Source organism: Paroedura picta, chromosome 15 (assembly GCF_049243985.1).
Source record: "Paroedura picta isolate Pp20150507F chromosome 15, Ppicta_v3.0, whole genome shotgun sequence".
Lineage (NCBI taxonomy): Eukaryota > Metazoa > Chordata > Lepidosauria > Squamata > Gekkonidae > Paroedura > Paroedura picta.
This window is the reverse complement of record NC_135383.1, coordinates 26725867-26731700: the sequence shown is the minus strand read 5'-3', so window position 1 is coordinate 26731700 and position 5834 is coordinate 26725867. Positions and strand designations below refer to the sequence as shown.

Genomic DNA, 5834 nt, shown 5'->3' with positions numbered 1-5834 from the left:
ACCAGCTCTTCGTCATCATCTTGTGCCCTCAGTTGGCAGGTATGGATCATGGTCAGACAGTCTCCTGTTCATTCCAATGAGGCTTGTCATGTCCATCAGTATCAACAACTGAGGAATCCTGGGCCGGCACAGAGAAGTTCATCCAGGCTTCTGAAGAATGCCATGCTAGCCTGCTTTCAAGCCCATTTCAGTCCTGAGATGAAAGTGTTCAAGCGCGTTACAAACTCCTTGGTTACTGGAGCGATTAAAATGCAATGCAAATAAGGCCTTGTAGGAAGCAACAGGAACTTCTGAGTCCAGAACCGTTGCTGGGCAGTCATAGCAAATAAGAGACGCTCTCTTAGGGGGGCCGATCAAAGCTGCTCTCAGGTGTTTTGCCGGAAGGGGAACGTTCAGCTCTTGGCCCACAGATCAGAGAGAGCGGCCCCTGCCTTCTATATTCTGCTGATTCTCAGCCGGGTTCCTGCATTTTAGAACAGTAGCTCAATGACAGGAATTGCCACACATCCATTCAGGGTGGAAGCTCTCTGCCATCAAACACAGTCGCTTTAAACAAATATTCCAGCAAATAAATATTGCCCTGCCGTCAGCCTGTGGTCTGGGAGATTTGGAGTGTTGCTTTTTTTAAACATGAAAAGTCTGCCTTTGTTTTCTTCGAGCTCTTGGGGCCGCAGCAATTTCTTGGCAGCAATGATGGCGATCTTCATCAACATGGCAACTGTCATGGGGCCAGCCAGCCCCACCAGGGACTGGAGTGATGCCCCACCAGCCCCACCAGGGACTGGCTTTCTGCTTTCTGCCTTCAAAATCCACATCTCCAACCAGCTTTGGCCTGGCAGTAACAGGACCCTGGACTCGGTTCATGCCAACCTCAATCACTGCAGCTTCTTCTTCGATCTTGTCGGCTGAAATTAGGTTCGGAATGGCTGCAGCTGCAACCACGATGCCAGCAAGAATTGTATGCTGCTTGAGCTGCTCCTTTGGGGTGTAGCGGTGAGAAATGTGATGGTCGCGTCCCCTCCAGGATGCTCATGCCTGCCGCCCGTGTGCAGAAGCACTGCAGTCAGCATGACGACATTCTTCAGGTGGCCAGAAACAACAGCGCTGCTGCCCAGGGTCTTGATGATCTCCCACACGCCCCAAGGTGTTGCAGGCAGCATGGAGTATTGGTCCAGACCAGGGGTCGTCAAACTGCAGCCCTCCAGATGTCCATGGACTACAATTCCCAGGAGCCCCTGCCAGCATTCGCAGTTTGACGACCCCTGGTCCAGACACATCCGGCCCACGTTGATATGCTCAGGTAAAGGGAGCTGCACCAGCAGACCATCCACGTTGGTATCATCCTTAACTTCGCAATTAAATCAAGCCACTCATGTTCTGTGACTGAGGCTGGCTTCAGGATCGTCTCACTGCTGATTCCAGCATCACTGCTGCTTTGTTCTTGTTCGGGGCTGAGGAGAGTCTTGCAGGGTTTTCACCAACGAGAACCGCACTGAGGTGGTGCCTTCTATTGCCCGCTGCAGTCCACTGCTCCACTTCGTGATGGGCGTCTTTGTCGAATCTGCCACGTTAGCTCCCTCCCGGAAATGACCACAGCTTCCTTCTGGACCCAGTGAGGTGGAGCCAGCGGGCGACCTGCCGGAGGTGGCAACTACAGCCTTGGCCCAAGGAGCTTCCTGGGACAGCCTGACCTGGGGGCTGGAAGAGCAAGCAGGGAGGGCCAGCTGTGGCCACTGCGGCAGCTCCTGGAGTGTTGGGTGGAAGGGCCAAAAATGGAAAGATATATGGCCACAAGGAGGGAAAAAAACTGGTAAAATCTGGGGTTTGAAATACACGAGGTCGAGACATTTTGCAATTGGCGGCAGCATGATCTTCCTGGACTCACGCAGGCAAGAACCACGAGTTGCAGAGCACCAGAAGGCTGAGATGAGACTGTACATCCACCCTGCTCCCAGGCACCATTTCACTCGTCACAAGAACATTCCAAAGGGACTCTGTTCATTCGGTCCCTCAGCGTGCAAAAGGTTATTGGGGGGGGGGGGAGCAGTTGGGACTGGTGCCGGTTGGTGGCTGCAAACAGCGCCCCCTGCCTATAGGAGCTGGGGAGACTGACCCGGCTTGGCTTTTTGGAGATTACTGAAGATGCACCAAATTTTCTATGGCAACTGAAGGGATTGGCTATGTATTTTAAAAAACAATATTTTTTTCTTTCATTTTTGATAACTGGCCGATGCATTATTTAAATATTATTTGTTTAAAATAAACTAAAATCAACTTTAAAAATCCAATTTTGAATAGTTGTATTTTCACGTTCAGGATCACGGGTGGCGGAAATGAGCAACAGGCAGGCACCTCCGACAGCAACGGATGCCTGGGAGAACTTGGGTATCACCGGATAACTTTATAAAGGGCTTAAAAGTTGAAAATTGGCCTAACGCCTAGTATATCTAGAGTTGCCAAATCCTGTCTGGAAATCTCTTGGAATTACAACTGATCTCCAGATGATACACACCAGCTCCCCAGAAGGAAAGGGCTGCCTTCCTTGGAGGGTGGGCTGCGTGGCCTTCTCCCCCACTGAGGTCTGTCCCTTCTTCCAAATTCCGGCTCCACCCCCGGTTTCAGTGCCAGCATCGCCTTCCCCGGATCACAGCAAGGCTCCCCTGGATTTAAGATGTGGGGACTGGAGAGGAACAGGGCGACTTGTTAGCGCATGTCAGCATATTCTTGGCTGCACTGCTGGCTCAGAGCCGGTTTTGCCAGTGGTGGATCCTTACGGAATGTGGTTGAACCAGTTTGGTGGCATACGACAAGCTGAGATGTGGCTTCGGGTATCCCTTCAGTTCTGCCAGCCCATGTGCTTGCAGGAGGCCTAAGTTCTTTCCCATGAGAAGCCTGCTGGGTGGGAGTTTGCAGACTGCATAGAGAGGCTTGGTCTCTAACAATGAAGGGCTGAGATGAGCCAGACATGGGACGATATGCTCATTAACAAATTCATGGCCCACAGAAGACACCCGGTCCGATTCTGTGGTTGTCCGTTTTCTCCGGGTCTCCTTCGTATTGGCCTCTGGAGGTCGACTTGGCGTTAACCTGTGAGCCATGTGTGTCCCAGTTTTCTTCTTCTTCCCAAGCGGCTTGAATCTGGTCCGAGAGGACAGAGCCCACCTTCCTTCCTGCTGGCCTTAACAGTGAAGAATTCCCTGAATGTTTTTTAAAGGTCTGCTTGGGTTTTGTAGCACATCCTGCTTGTTATGGCATTATTGATTGCGCATCGACCACCCCTCTCCCAGTCCCATTAGCCACTCTCTGCCTATCTCCATTAGAAGAAGAGTTGGTTCTTATATGCCGCTTTTCTCTACCCGAAGGAGTCTCAAAGTGGCTTACAGTCGCCTTCCCTTTCCTCTCCCCACAACCGACACCCTGTGAGGGAGGTGAGGCTGAGAGAGCCCTGAGATTACTGAAGAAGAAGAAGAGTTGGTTATTATATGCCGCTTTTTTCTACCCGAAAGAGTCTCAAAGCGGCTTACAATCGCCTTCCTTTCCTCTCCCCACAACAGACACCCTGAGTGGTGGGTGAGGCTGAGAGAGCCATGATATTCCTGCTCGGTCAGAACAGTTTTATCAGTGCCATGGCAAGCCCAAGGTCACCCAGCCGGTTGCATGTGGAGGAGTGCAGATTCAAACCCGGCTAGCCAGATTAGAAGTCAGCACTCCTAACCACTACACCAAACTGGCCTCCCGCCCCCCCCCCCCCAGTCTCTCCCCTCTTCCAACTCCACCCTCTTTAGGCTCCATCCACAGAATCTCCAGGAATTTCCACACCCTGAACATGATTTTGTGTACCTGCTTCTCTGCTGCCCGTCTCATTCCCGCAGCACCCGCCCACCATTCTTTCTTTTTATTTGTATTCCACTCCCCGCAGAGGGTATCTCTGAAAGTATCTGAAATGGATCATTCCCCCCCCCACACACACACACTCCTTTTTGCCTTCTTCCCCCCACCCCAGTCATCTAAAGCATGGATCCTCAACCTGTGGTCCTCCAGGTGTTCATGGACTACAATTCCCATGAGCCCCTGCCAGCATTTGCTGGCAGGGGCTCATGGGAATTGCATGAACAGCTGGAGGACCACAGGTTGAGGATCCCTGATCTAAAGCTTTAAAGTCTAAATGTAGGGTCCAGGGGCACCTTAAAGACCAACCAAGCTTTATTCAAAGTTTTATTCATGTCCTCAGATACAAATAAATCACACACTCATTCACTCGAACGTGCACCATTGCGTGTGTGAAAAGAAGGGAAAAGTCACTCTCTCATTATGCTTGCGACAGGGGCTTCCTTGACATCTCAGAGGTAATTCAGTGAAGAGGAAGGGAGTGGGCCCCAGTAGCATGAAGATGTCGAATAAAATAGGAGAGAGGACTTCTCCCTGTGGGACTCCACAAGTGAGTTGTCAGCGGTTTCATGTTCCTTCTCCTCTTGTTACCCTCTGTCTGCAACGCTGAAGGAAGGAGATCAGCCATTAGAATCATAGAATCATAGAATCATAGAATCATAGAGTTGGAAGGGGCCATACAGGCCATCTAGTCCAACCCCCTGCTCAACGCAGGATTAGCCCTAAGCATCCTAAAGCATCCAAGAAAAGTGTGTATCCAACCTTTGCTTGAAGACTTCCAGTGAGCGGGCACTCACCACCTCCTTAGGCAGCCTATTCCACTGCTGAACTACTCTGACTGAGAAAAACTTTTTCCTGATATCTAGCCTATATCGTTGTACTTGAAGTTTAAACCCATTACTGCGTGTCCTTTCCTCTGCAGCCAGCAGAAACAGCATCCTGCCCTCCTCCAAGTGACAACCTTTCAAATACTTAAAGAGGGCTATCATGTCCCCTCTCAACCTCCTTTTCTCCAGGCTGAACATTCCCAAGTCCCTCAACCTATCTTCATAGGGCTTGGTCCCTTGGCCCCAGATCATCTTCGTCGCTCTCCTCTGTACCCTTTCAATTTTATCGATGTCCTTCTTAAAGTGAGGCCTCCAGAACTGCACACAGTACTCCAGGTGTGGTCTGACCAGTGCCGTATACAATGGGACTATGACATCTTGTGATTTTGATGTGATGCCTCTGTTGATACAGCCCAAAATGGCATTTGCCTTTTTTACCGCTGCATCACACTGCCTGCTCATGTTTAGTTTACAATCCACAAGTACCCCAAGGTCTCGTTCACACACAGTGCTACCTAGAAGCGTATCCCCCATCCAGTAGGCATGCTTTTCATTTTTCTGACCCAGATGCAGAACTTTACACTTATCTTTATTAAATTGCATCTTGTTCTCATTTGCCCATTTTTCCATTGTGTTCAGATCTCGTTGAACTCTGTCTCTATCTTCCGGAGTATTTGCCAGTCCTCCCATTGAAGGGCTGCCCCTCATATTCCGGCATTGATGAGGCGGTGAGCTAGAAGTTTATGGTCAACTAGAGATCTAGTAGTATCAGCAGTGCTGAGCCACCTCGGTCCAGCTGGCAATGGAGGTCATCCTTCAGGGCGGCTAGCGCTGTCCCTGCCCCAGTCTTGCATTTGCCGTTTCTGGATAAGGTGGTTGAGCATGTGGTTGCAGAAGAGCTGCAGAACTTTTTAGAAGAAACATTGAGCCTTGATGTGTTCCGTCTGGCTTCTGAGCTGGCCATGGGATCGAAATGTCTCTGGTGACCCTCACAGACGATCTTCAGAGGCTGCTAGATCTAGGTGGGTTGGCACTGCTGTGATAGATTTCACAGCAGTGTTTAACACTGTCAGTCATAGACTATTAGCCTACCACCTTGCCAATGCAGATATCCAAGGT

The 5834-nt window shown here is 50.4% G+C and overlaps 1 pseudogene; it reads right to left on the bottom strand.

Annotated features, from left to right (window-relative positions):
• Nucleotides 1-548: 548 nt before the first annotated feature.
• LOC143824282 (bifunctional methylenetetrahydrofolate dehydrogenase/cyclohydrolase, mitochondrial pseudogene) lies at nucleotides 549-3886 on the bottom strand (annotated as a pseudogene).
• Between the last annotated feature and the right edge of the window lie 1948 nt (nucleotides 3887-5834).